The sequence below is a fragment of the Andrena cerasifolii genome, chromosome 10, assembly GCF_050908995.1.
Source record: "Andrena cerasifolii isolate SP2316 chromosome 10, iyAndCera1_principal, whole genome shotgun sequence".
In the NCBI taxonomy this organism is placed as follows: Eukaryota; Metazoa; Arthropoda; class Insecta; order Hymenoptera; family Andrenidae; genus Andrena; species Andrena cerasifolii.
Genome location: NC_135127.1, coordinates 2,319,579 through 2,334,060, shown reverse-complemented (window position 1 = coordinate 2,334,060; position 14,482 = coordinate 2,319,579). Strand labels below are relative to the sequence as shown.

The 14,482-nt window shown below is 38.3% G+C and overlaps 1 protein-coding gene across 15 annotated transcripts in view; it reads left to right on the top strand.

Moving 5' to 3' along the window:
* Bru3 (CUGBP Elav-like family member bruno 3) overlaps nt 1-14,482 on the top strand; it is a 516,822-nt gene that overhangs the window by 443,844 nt on the left and 58,496 nt on the right. The window lies entirely within an intron of this gene.

The window sequence follows — 14,482 nt, the reverse complement described above, 5'->3', positions numbered from 1 at the left end:
GGTGGTTTCAAAGTGTATAGGGTACTTGTTGAGTACTAATCATCGCTGAATGTATAGCAGTGGACAAATTTAAATTTAAAAAATTTGTTTCCTTATGACATTGTAATAGGTATAAATAAGTGGTAGGGCAGGTAAGTGTGTTTACATGCTTGGTGGATTTTATGTGCTTAAACAATGCATCGTGTTTCAGTAGATAGGAAAATATCAATCTTTCGAAAATATAATTATGTATGTTATTTTGAGATTCCTGACATTTCCTGGAGCAACCATCAGTATTAAAGCGAACACACGACTATTAATTTAAATTAAATGAATTAAATTAGATAATAAAGAATCAGGCAGGTGCATAGTGTTGGATTCCGTCAAAACAGAAAAAATTACCAGCTTTTATTCCATTACCAATTAAAGTAGAAACTTCGTACACAGTGCCTTCGGAACAGTGTAAATTCCCTATTTGCCGTCGAAGTGAATCTGACTTTTAGAGTTCGTCCTCTTTTCTTATTGGCTGGCAAAAGTTGGCGATGGTGTCGACTCGTGAGGGAGGAGGAGAACCGTACTGTAATTTTTCGAGTTGCGTGCTGTCCTTCAAGGTGCTGCAGTGAGGACGTTTCATGACGTCCGAAGCTGAAAAATTTCGAGGCTAAAACTCGCTTCCTTCTATTGAACACGTGGCTTGCAATATTCTTTTATAATAAGAAAAAGTTTTGGAAGGACAATGGTGCTGCAGAACTTTAATATTTATAGTCTAAACTGTACACATACATAGGGGAGACCGGGGCTAGTTGATACAGGGGGCAAGTTGTTACAGACGAATTATCTCGACACTGTATATATGTAGCTCCATTTGAGCGAGATATCCGAATATTGTTAATTTTTTCCTGCGATCCAGCGTACGAGTGTGTACATTGACGTTAACAATCGTTTTTTAAACTATTTTCGTTTATATAGAGAAACAGTAAATAGTTTTGATACATCCAAATTGATCGTCCAAAAAACATTTTTTGGACGATCAATTTGTATGCATTTTCTCAAGTTTTCGCTTACTATATATTAAAGAGGAAGGACCAAAGTATATTTTGGCATATTTGTTATTAAGTAATTAATTCAAATAAAAAATTTAAAAAATTTAAAACAGAATAGCGTATCAACTAGCCCTGCAGTGAGGTAAATTGATATATTTTACTCTCATCCAAATAATATTTTTTCATTCATTTTGTATGCATTTTCTCAAGTTTTCGCTTACAATATATCAAAGAGGAAAGATCGAAGTATATTTTAGCATATTTGTTATCAAGTAATTCACATTCAAACAAAAATGAAAAACATTGAAAACTGAAAAACGTACCAACTAGCCCCGGTCTCCCCTACTTGTTTAAAATATAAACCCTTCTTCTTCCTTAAAATATAAACCTTTTTCTTCTAATGCTGACTTCAAACGATCTACTTATTTACAATAAAACTTTTCATTTATTGAATAATAATGAAACAGATAACAAAGCTCTGTTAAAAACAGTATAAATAAAAAAGTTGAGCACACAACTAAGTTCTGACATTTGATAGGTATATATTCAAAAGATTTTAATATTCTTCAAGTAAAGATGAATTGGAACAATAGTGAAATCCAGTGTCAATTGACTTGCGTACAACAGTAGGTTATAATACTGAAGGTGTACAAGTGTCCTATCATGATATTCATTTTTGAAACTAAATGTAACACTTGACCTGTATTTGTCAAATTTTAATATGACATTAAAGGACATTTTATGCGTATCGTATCAGTTATACCACACAGATGACTACAATAGGCAGTCGACTTTATTACTTTATTCCACGGTTCTCAAGACACCACATTCACTACGACTTAAGGTGGGTTTGCGCCTTGTTGGGCCGAAAAATAGGTAATTCTTTGTGAATTTTTTCCACAAAAACGGTTCGACAAATTAATTTGAGGTTTGGCAGGCTGTTTTATTATATCTTGAACTATTGTTCTGAATTTTTGTGTGACAGTGAAAGAAAAACATGGCAGATACAAAAACAGCGTTGAAAAATAATCGGGTGGTCCTCGCGTTGACCAAAAGTACTCTAAAAACAAAAAAAGTAATCCGAAACACAAAAAATAAAAGAGATTCTTAAACTATATGAATGTGGCTATCGATGGTAGTAGATTTATTGCCGTATCTATTACCGTTTCTTTTTTATTTAAAGAAGTTTTCCCGATTTTGCGGCAAACCCTGTTTCAGACTCAAATCAAGACGCTTCGCCTTCTTCAAAAGGCTGCCATTTTAACATTTTTTTATATTTATTAATAAATCTACTACCATCGATAGCCACATTCATATATACAAAGAATCTCTGTTCTTTTTTATGTTTCGGATAAACCTTACAGTACTTTTCGTCAACGCGAGGACCACCCGATTATTTTTCAACCCTCTTTCTGTATCTGCCATGTATTTTTTTTCACTGTCACACAAAAATTCAGAGCAATAGTTCAAGATACAATAAAACAGCCTGCCAAACCTCAAATTAATTTATCGCACCGTTTTTGTAATAAAAATTCACAAAGAATTACCTATTCTTCGGCCCAACAAGGCGCAAACCTCCCTTAATGTATACATATACCACAAAGTTTGTTTTACCAAGTTCACAGTTGTTAAACGTTCTATAATTGCCACAATTATCTTCTCCAGACACTGACACGATTTCAATTTGAAACACGCAGCTTAAATGATCGATACATGATATATAACTGTCTAGCAATTGATATTAAAATTGACAAGGAAATGCTGGGAAAGGAAACATAGGAAAAGGAGTCCAGGACACTGTAGATGATGAGAAGCACCGTGGCCTTATGGATGATCATTCTCTAAAACAGGTACATAAAGCGTATAGGGTGCACGTCTATAGTAATGACTGTCGTGCTTGCAAACATCCCCTGTCTGCAATCTAATGACTGGCCAAACAGAAATCTGCATAACACTTGGAGAAGTGTTATTCTCCGTCGCTGAATCTCCCTTGGCCTCCGTCAAACCGCCGAACTTTCTCGGCTTAGGGTCGGACCAGGAATTCCCAGTTGTAATTGAATTGTCAGTGAGTTCCGTCCGGGATTCCACCTGCTGATTGGCGAAAGTTCCCAAAGCCGCCACCCGAACTTGACCACACAGTATTCCTCTTCCATCATTCTCGTTGTTATCGCACGACCGTCATTCATTGACGTCCATCGATATATCCAAGTTTCAAACTCTTGTTTATTAGCATTCCGCTTAATGAGTCCGCTTGACCATTAACGACGGACCATTACTTTATTAGCTGTCTGCAATCGATTGGAATTACGATGACAGAACGTCAGCCACGCAATCTGACGCCACTCTTCGATGAGTGTAGTAGTAATTTACTTCTGAATTGAATCGATAATTTCGAAAAGGGAATAAGTCCCATTTCTGGCGTTATTCACTTTGTTGCGTTTCCCGCTTCTTTAGGTCTTGGCTCGTCGTTTCCCTCGAAAAGGTGGCAAATCTTCACGTTCTAAAGGGGCCTAAGATTTACGCCCCGCTAGAATTCAAGAATTTTTATGGACCTCTAACAAATTGACTTCTTCCTTTATTCCTTTTTAAAACTAACAAAGGGAGGATACCATGTGGTAGACACCGATTTTGATGAGCCTTGGCACGATGGATCTATGTCGAAAATAAGTAAATAGGTGTCTAAACGTTTCTGCCAATGGGGCTTAATAATAGAGATATTTATTTACATGGAATTTATTAAAAATTTCATAGTGGCCGTGGGGTTTTAGTGGGTAAAAATCCCAAACTACCCTGGCGTCCGCGGGAGATTCCCTTTTGGAGGTGTTGGGGTGCCTTTTGAAGATGTCTCCACGTGAAAAAAAGGTTATAAATTTTTTTTTATAAATGATTTTTTTATAATTTTTTTTAACTTGGGAAAATCTTCAAAAGGCATCCCGACTCCTTCAGAAGGGAATCCCTCGGGGGCACCCGAGTAGTGTGGGATTTTTACCCATTAAAATCCCACGGCCACTATGAAATTTTTAATAATATTATTAAGGCCCATTGGCAGGTGTCAAAAATCGGTGTCTACCACATGGTGTCCTCCCCTTGTAAGTATAATGAGTTCCAGGTCTAAATAAAATAAAAAATATAACCATCCCTATACTGTATACTCTTAACCCGGCGGGAGGCGCACCCCATATTGTAGCACAGGTTGTCGCTACCTGGTCAAAAATACTCAAAATTGAAACGAAAAAAACCACGGTTTCAGAAATTTTTTTTTAACTTTGTAATTTTTATGTTAAAGTACAGTGTTTTAAGAATCCAACAAAATTGATAAAATATCTCAAAATCTTTATTAAAGTTCTTTAAAAAATTGTAACAAAAACTCAAACAGTCTTCATATTTTCGCAACTTACCTCTGTGGTAAATTTTACACAGTAGCGCCTTCCGCCGAGTTAAATAATTACTCGAATCCCTGTTCGATATCATTTATTTCAAAAAGGAGATCAGTCTAAACAACAAAAAATGTCAACAACACTTTGTCAAGACTACTGGCAAAATTCCGGAACTCAGGAAGCGCAGCTTTTGATTATAAACCAAAATTTGTCAGTGTTCGAAAGTACAAGAGGTTGTGTTCCACGGTACATGACCCATTTTTAACTCTCAATATCACTGTAAAACACAAAAATAATTACAGAACGTTGTAAAGGAATATTCAGTAATCATCATCATCACTTCTTAATTAAAAAATATTCTAACCAAAAAATAAAAAAAAGTAAAATGTAAAAAGTGTTCCATGGTACAGCAGTCTCCCCTACATAAAGTATAACGTTATGCTCGACCGCAATGCGAACATTACGTAGACGAGGACTATACTTCGATTCACTTTACCGCGATTACGAGGAAACGAATGTAGGGGAAAACGAAAAACGTTAAAAGTCCATGCACACCAGATATTCTCTGATGCATTCAGCAATTGTTTCGGCGTCCATCAGTACGGGAAGAAAATAAAAAAAAAAGGGGGGGCAATCGTGTATTTTCCAATATCAACGAGGGATTTCCGTTCCGTGTCACGCCGACGTCTGTCTCTTGCGTGTGCGAAATCATGGATTGCGTCTGGCTAAGGGGTGAGGCGAGAACAGACGCGAGGCTGTTACGTGAATATTACTCGTTATAACGCTCTAATCTAATAGCGGAATACGGGGGAGAAATTATGGAGCACGGAAGAGGAACTTCAGGATCGTGCCAGGGACCATTTGCCCTTAAAAGAGAAACTGACATAAAGGGGAACGTAATATGCAGATCGCTTAATTATCATGACGAATTATGCAAATTTTGACACCAACGTTACAAGATTTCGCTGCGTCACATCGGGCGCACCGAGGGTGCGAAAACGGAGGACAGAAACCCGTCACGCAGCTTGCCCTTTCGTTAGGGTGAATCTAGATTTGTTAACTTCGAAGGAACGTTAATAACTGACAATCCCACGTGTCCGTAAAACGCATTAAATTCAAGTTACCATAAAATCCTTATGCCCGTTCATTTTTCATATCTGCAGACATATTTGTGCTGCACACGCACTGCAGGAAGTTGTCCTCTTCTACTTGCTGCTCATCCATCAATATCCATCTGTAATAATCATTCGTACCTTGTTCAACATCGCTTTTGTCGAACGAAAATGTATCTTGAATCCACCACGCTTATTGCTATCTGCCATTGAATTTTAACTTACCTCCATTTCTTAAATCGAAGAAAAAATTCTTCCGACGGAAGCACCCCTTGTAACATCCAGTAACACCGTCCACTGTTCCTGCAATCGAATAATTAAGAGTGTTGAGACTATAAAACGCTAATAATAAAAAAAGTATGGTGAATATGTTCGTAGGCTTTTGAATTGTCTGCAAGACACTCAAGGATACCACCGACTTCAGCCTCTGCTGCTTCTACGTCATTATATTTCTGCAACGCGCAGTACATTGTAGAATTCATGTGTTATACAATAAAGCATACAGGGAGGAGTATGTTTCTATACACCTAGTGTGAGTAACGTGATGCACAAGGACTCTTATACAGTTAACGATAGAAAGAAGTGCTTTGCAAGATATTTCAAAATTTTTCAATTACTTGTAGTATCCTCTGGTATTAAGGTTCCAATTAATATGACGTGTATTTATAAGACTCCTACAAATACCTTGTTTATAAGTACAAATATTTTCAGAAATCAAGCAAGTTTCAGTACACATTTCTGTTAAGATATTACAGAATATATAACGCATAGAAAATTGTGTATATTAATGTAGATGGAATTTGGCAACTCACTACAGAACAACAGTTGAAGGTGCTGAAGTGTTGGTGTGATTGACGTCGATGTTCGATATTTTCGATGCCATGTCAGTATGAAGATGTCACGTCGAAGATGACGATCGAACCAACATTAGGGTGGCCCTTATTTTCATCCTCCGATTTCTTTTGCTCTCACCCCCTAATATGGTTGCATTTCATAAAAAAGTAGTCCCTGAAAAAGCTTATTGCAATCGGACAACAGGAAAAGGTGCCGACCGGGCCTTAAAGTTTAGAATTCATCAATGGTTTGAATTTGAAGAATTTCTCAAAAATGGTAAGACCTATCGAAATTTAGTTGAAATAACGTTAAAAGAGCATTCAATTTTCTACAATTACTGTATATATAAGTTTTTCGTGCTTCCAACCATTTTTTAGATAATAGCGTTTAAATATAGAGAGATCGGCACTAAGCGCGTATAAACAATACGTGACACCGTACTCTCTATATTCAAACGCTATTATCTAAAAAATGGTTGGAAGCACGAGAAAATTATATATACAGTAATTGTAGAAAATTGTATGCTCTTTTAATATTATTTGAACAAAATTTCGATAGGGTTTACCAGTTTTGAGAAATTCTTTAAATCCCAACTACGGATGAATTCTAAATTTGAAGGCCTGGTCGGCACCCTTTCGTGACGTCCGATTGCAATAAACTTTTTCAGAGAGTATTTGTTAATCAAATGGCACCGTTCTAGGGGGGTGAGAGCAAATAAGGACCACCCTAAGCCTACATACATATGCGATAGATCGAAAATGCGTGGAGCACTCTGTCACTTATACCACCGTCCAGCCTTATCCCTACCTTCCACCCCACGTTTCTCGCATGAACTGAAGAAGGAATCTCGGAATCCCATTTAAAGGCAGGGTTACTAGTTTAGCGCGAATCGCCGTAGGGTATCAGCACACTATACTCCGATAACGCGATAATGTTATATACGAACGTGGGCCCAACTGAGATACTATCGACAGAAGCTGAACATTACGTTTGCTGATCTCTTACAAGTGTGTAAGTGTGTCTACCTTTAAGTTACAAGGTTAAGGAGGTAGAAGAAGAGCAGTATTTAATAAAATGCAAGCAACCAAGTATCTACTGCCCTCTGATAAATGGGAAAAACTTTTCACTAACGAGATTATCGAGCTTACATACCACTTTAGTACAATCTACGGAGTTTATTGGGTATAAGGATGATTCCCCTAAGTGTGCCACTTAACGTACTTGTAACCTCTTTGTTATATGAAAAAATGGTACAAACAAAAGTTGTATTGTACCAAGGGAGCACACAATGTAATAATTATCTAGTTATTTTCACTTATTAATCGACTACGCACTTGTATTAATTGTAATGAACAACATTTTGAACATTACTTGTATTAAAAATGATTTAATGAATATTTAGGTAATTTTTACCTAATATAATATTTTAGGTAATAATAATATATAATAATAATATATTATTACCGAATATTTAGGTAATTATTATTAATTATTACCTAAATATTCATTACCCTTGTTTTTACCGTTTAACTCTCGCTTTATAATTGCAGGATCAATTTTTACTCATTAAAATTAAATAAGTCAAGATCACCTTCATATCTCAATCAAAAAGCAAAATCCTCTTGACACCATTTTGTGTTGTTACAACTTTTGTTTGAACCAGTTCTCCATATAACAAAGACTTTACAAGTAATTTAAGTGACACACTTAAGTGAATCACCCTGTAAATTCTGTTGACTATAGAGTCTACATATAGTATATATAGACCTTCGACTAATGGCTACAGTAGTACAGGGTCAGCGTTTTATCCTGCAACCTGCGCTCGCGCGAACTTGTAAAATGGCAACAGCGCCTCGCGGACGCATTCCACTACAACCATGCACTGGCCCAGCGGAGAGCTGCCTGGACAGCAGTGATGCCCGAGCTCCGAAAATTTTAGGATGGTCTCTTTCAAATTAACGTCGCAAAGAGCTATTCGGAATTTCCCGGCCCAGGTAATCGAGCCGCGTGCTCCGCTTTTATGATCGGTTTACCACTCGCACCCCAGATTACTGTAATGATGTTTGAAAATAATGTCGACTGATCTCGTACCCGTCTCAATTTCAAAAATTTTAGCTACGACAGGGTTGACCGCGGCGCTATACCCCTGTACGGAGAGATTTTTCGCCACCTGCGTGTAAAAGCCACAATAATGGCGCATCGTTCCAAAAAATGACATTAACGGAAGCCGGTATATGCGTGGCGTTGAGTAGCTAAAACATTCAGACACAAAAATTCTAGAAAAAAAATTCAAACACCGCTACAATCAAAGACACGTCCCATTAGCTACCCCTTACGTCCGATCTATGCATGCACTGCATTAAGGATAAAATCATGTAAAAGAAAACCAGAACAATAGATTCTGAGGTCTGCAGAACTAACACATAATTGAATAAAAATTTAATTTCTCAATTTATGAAAGTAATGATACAGAAACAACTAGCTTATTGTTTATCAACACCGCGAATTTTAAAAGCAGCATTAAATACAGTATCAAATAAACAGTTTATAAAAGCTTTAAACAACAATTATGGTTAAAAAATGATAGAAAAAAATTAACTAAATGTAAAATATGTTAAATTATCCATTGGCAGAAACGCTTGGACACCTATTTACTTATTTTCGATATAGATCCATCGCGCCAAGGCTCATCAAAATCGGTGTCTACCACAGGGTGCCCTCCCCTTGTCAGTCGCGCGCTTGACACCGCTTCACGGAAAATACCATATCTCCGTCAATTTTGCGAATTTCTTAATAAAATTTGGAGAGAGCATTCCTGCAACATGCGCCTTTCAGAAAATGTAAAAAAGGAGAATCGATTTTTCCGATTTTTCACAGTGGTCTCCCCCCTTAACAGTTATTCAAAATATCGGGACTTCATATCTGTTTGGCGACGAACCAATACATACAATAATATAACAGTTTGAAACAGTAGTTTCTAAAATCGTTTCAACCCCTGCTTTACCCAGATGTCCTATCACTCTGCACATAGAACAATAGGTACTACCACGCAATTAAGCTGTCTTTTAATTGCGAATTAGTTTCCCTATAATGACTCCAACTTTAATATCTACACAAACAGTTCTCATATTTATTGATTGCATACAAAAAAAAAACATTTAAGTAAGATCGAAAATTATACTCCTCTCTGCAAGCGCGGTGCGCTGGCGCTGAGCTAGTCAAATATTTTCCCTATTCGGTATCCACGCAAAACGTTCACTGGGCGAGCTGCTTGTATAAGGGGTGAGCGATTAAGTGGGTAGGATGGTAGCGTATTTACGGGGGATGCTCCAGGGTACCGGATAACCGGCCGCAGGACGAAAACGTTCAGCTCGAAGAAGGTCCTTGTGATGATTAAGGCCTGTTAAACCGAGAGATGCGCGTATTGCGCTGGAACCTCGCAAATATGAGGGATCCGCTGGAGTATTCCAAGGACTCTCCACATCGAAGGAGAAGCAGCATGGGCTGGCAAAGGGAACGGAGGAGAGGGGAATCTCGAGTCTCGTCCTTGTCAAACGCGAGCGTTCTCGGTGTATTACATACCTATAGGTCGGACCTCCTCTCTAGGGTTAGAGATACCTTCTTCGAAATATCGAGCCCCTGTTTTCCTTCGACGGCAGATAGGATAACAGAGAGGCCGAGCAACTTGTCGAATACACAGGAATCGTGCACGAGGGAGCGCCGAGGGAACAAGGGCATCCTGCCCTCCAAGATTTCCACGTTCAAAAACTTTCCGGGCCGATAAATTCAGCTTCTCAGAAGCTATCCGCGTTCTTGAAATCTAAACGAGCGAGACTAAAAAGGAATCGCGGCCGATCGGGCGATCCCAAAACGTTTTCCTGGGAATGGTTGCATAAAAATTCGTGGGCGAGCCTGTTTTATACCGTGATCTGAATCTGCGTCGGCGAGCTACTACATGCCGCGTACAAGTGTAACTGCGGGCGTGGTAAAACGTAAGGACGATCATACGCGATTAACCGTACGAAAACATTTTACGAGCCCTGATGCTTTGGCCTATGTACGCGGGCCCGAACATCTCTGCAGGCAATTTGGTTCCCCTTTATGCTGTGCTCAAACTTTATTATCGTTATTCCGCGGAAGTAGTACTTTCATGGTGAAAGTTCGAACTGCAATGTAACGCGAATCGACAAGGACGTTTGATATCGCCGCTATCGATGAAAAGCCGGCGAGGGAATACACAGAGATTCGATTAATGTTACTCGATCAAAGGTCTGCATATATCATCGTGGAAATTTTATAAAATAACTTCGGGCCGGCCGGTGGGGGAGCACTTTTTTCCAATAACAATGGAGATTCTAAAGTTTCGTTAAATTATGTGTCGAAGGACTTGTAAATTTGTGGATTAAAAATGCAGTAGAATGGTTTCAATCATTTCCTCCTATCAGAGAAGAGAAAGGGGTGATAAAGTCCACTTCATTGAATGGAAAGATAATTCTTCGCCCCCCCAATGCTTTCGCGATTTCTGTAGCCAATATCTCGTACTGTCAATACTGCAGTGTTTCTTGCAGTGAAAAAAACTGCTACTTTATATGACTCGAGTTCCGTAAACATTTTTCACTTCGCATTCAGAAACCGTGGGTACCTATGCATGTGATTTACGCTGCTCGAAAAGCCGAAGCATTCCTGCACTGTAATTCAGCGTGTAATATTTCCAGGACAATCGCAATCGGTTTTTTTTCTCGGTATTACCGTTGTAAGTTTTCATCAACAGGCAATACGGAGATGTTAGCTTGTCTATCCTTGGAATTCTATCGCTTTGAATTCATAGAGTAGGTACAAGCTTCCATAAAGACTTATTTGTTATAGACAATTGTAAATTCGTTGGAGTTCGGTTCTGGTAATGTTATGGTGTTCTGTCGTTTTAGAAGAATATTTAGAGTTCACGGTGTAAAAACGAATAATATATTTCGGAGGTATGATAGGTACATGGCAAGTCTGTAGTTTGCTTTGTTAGTTACACTCCTGAACAAAAAGATAGCACACGTGTGTCCAGTAGGGATTGCAAACCGGTGAATCGGTAAATCGGTTTGAAGCTTTTTTTCACTGATAACGTAGTAGATATCGACGGAATTATGCGCTACATATATGCGCTACTATTTCTCGCGATCTACCGGCAAATATCGAGAAATACGTAATTTATCGAATTCCCGGTAAAAATTTGGCGAATTACCGGTAAAAATTGTATGTATAGCAATGTAGCGCATATATGTAGCGCATAATTCCGTCGACATCTACTACGTTATCAGTGAAAAAAAACTTCAAACCGATTTACCGATTTACCGGTTTGCAATCCCTAGTGTCCAGGAGTGTATGAGTATTGAGTATTGTAGCAGAGAAGATATTTAAACTTAAACAGATCGAAAAGTTTTTACTATTTTAGGTTGCAAATATTTTACTATTTGAATATAATCTTGTATTGTGTTGTTATTGAAAATCTCTCACTCTATGCTAATACTATGGAATTAATGTAATTCTTAGATTTCAAAAATTCATACACTTTGTGTAGTATTTATAGTTTCTAAAGCAAGAAACGATTTGGTTCTTTTCCGTATTAGGAAAATTGTTTGGAGTCTAATGTATATGAGTTATTCAGGGTATTTCGGTTCGAAGGGTAGTTTTATCATTGGTTTCTTAAAACTGCACAATTTGCAATTTAAAGTGACAAGTGTCAAGTCCCAAGTATGCAAAACTAAATATGTACGTGCAAAACGCATTCTACAAAATATAGACAAGAAATTTTGATACTGTATTATTTTGTAAACAGCAATACTCAATGTACGAAGATCGTGGGCGAAATAATGACGTAACAGTTGATGGATAATGTGTTTTCTAAAAAAAAGTGTCGATAATTTTTCTGTACTGAGATGGCAAAAACTCATTACAATATATCACATGCTACATATGTTAAACTACTTAGCAAAATATCCGTGCTTCGGTACGGCAGATTAATTAAAAGGAATTATGCTTATATCAGTTCTTTGAAGGAATTTGTTTGTAATTTCTGTAAAGTAACCTTTATATAACGAGTATTTATATATGTATATGTTGGTTCACACCTACTATTCAAAAATTAAGACGCCCCAATTCAATGTACACTTACAAGGACAGTATCCCAGGTGTCCGCCTCCGATTGCTTTGAATTTTGGATGACCGAAAAATAAAATATGCGTGTTTTTTTTTATAGCGGCCCATTTTCATATTTAGGGGGTGAAACCACCCCTCAAAGTTATAAGATATTCAGCCAAAAACCAAAGTAATCGGAGGATGGCACCACCTATTCTCGTGAAATTTGAGGGGTGGTTTCATCCCCTGAACATGCAAGCAGGCCAAAATAAAAAGACCCCTGTTTCTTATTTTTCTGTCCTCTGAAACATAATCAAAAACCAAAGCAATCGGAGACGAACACCTGAAAATCTTATAACTTTGAGCAGTGGTTTCACCCCCTAAATATGAAAGCGGGCCGCTATAAGAAAACACGTATATCTTATTTCTTCGTCCTTTAAAACATATCCAACATTCAAAGGAATCTCGGATGCGGACACCTGGGATACTCTCCTTGTTAGTACGACATGTTACAAAAAGATCTGTTACTAAATTCAGATTTGACCCTTTAAGGGTTGATTAGGGAAATTGAGATATTGGTTTTTAACCATTTGTGTTGTTAGGCTAAAACCGATATCAAATTGGGCCGATGAGATTTTCAGGAATCTGTATAAAAACACATTTTACCCCTTTTCACCCCCTTGGGGACGGAATTTCCAAAAAATTCTCCCTTATTGGGTGCATATGTCATAAAAACATATACCTATCAATTTTCACGTTCCTAGGTTAAACGGTCTGAGCTGGGCGTTAATGAGTGAGTGAGTCAGTCAGGACTTCTTATTTTATATGTATACTAGCATCCCCCGTCACGGCTTCGCCCGAATTATTAGCGCGACTGATTCATAATCTGTAGTCTGCAATCTGTAAACTCGAAAGCCCTCGGCCACTTATTCCCGCCGCGGTACTATTTTGCAAGCGAGAAACGCTCGCCCGGTCGCCACCTGGCGGTCGCGTCCCGAACTACTATTATTTAAAAATCAGTATTTAAGAAAAATAAAAACGTTACAATCTTCCTCTCTCCAAGACGAACAAAGTGATGTAACACACTTGTGGGTACAGTTCGTATTTACTGAGAAACCGCATTTCAAAGTATGCAACTTCAATTTTATATAATAGTATAGATATATACGTAAATATGCTAGTTATATTAAAAATCATAGTTACCAACTTAAAAATTGTTAATACTTTCATCTTTCAATGTACTTTTCACGTCTTTTCCTATTTCGTTAAAAATATTAATTGCGCAGAAAATAAACAAAAAACAGTTTAGATAATTTAGTGAAGGTACTGCAGAGTTCTCCGCGGAAAAATATAACTATAAATAAAACGGTCTATAGTAATCAAGAATATGCATCCGAGAAGATTCGGGTAATGTGAACGCAAAAAAAGCAGGCGAAAAATAATACTCTCGGAATCAATCGTTTCTATGCTGCGAAGCGACAGATTTACATTTATATTGTAGAGGAACAATATTTCCCCGGGGGGTTTCCGGGCATTCGAGGCGGCTCAATTTCGGAATCATGGCGTGGCATCAACTGATCGATCATTAAACCGGGGGTTATTACAGTGAAAAATTGCTGGCCGCGGCGCGCAAATTCCCCGATCATTTGTTTTCTGGAGGCTCATCGAGCCGTATAATGCGGTATACGCTACTCGAATTGACAGCGTGTTCGCGCGTCACGCAGCGGGCAATATTTCTCCAGAGGCTCAATATTTCTGCGAGGTTCGCGGTCCGTCTCTCGCGGTATGTGTCACCGGTGGAATACGAGCAAGCCCCGGCCTCACGCGTAGTTATGCCTTCTGGAGCGTGTGACATTTCTTGTCACGCCTCGCGACACGCTCGCGGAACTATCCCCCGCGAGCGCGTCGTGCTCTTCGCTACCCCACGTTTCTGCAAACTCCTGAAATGTCTCGTAATAAAAGCAAACCTACGAGAGAAGTGTTTTGCCACGGTGTCGGCTGAAACGTACCAGGA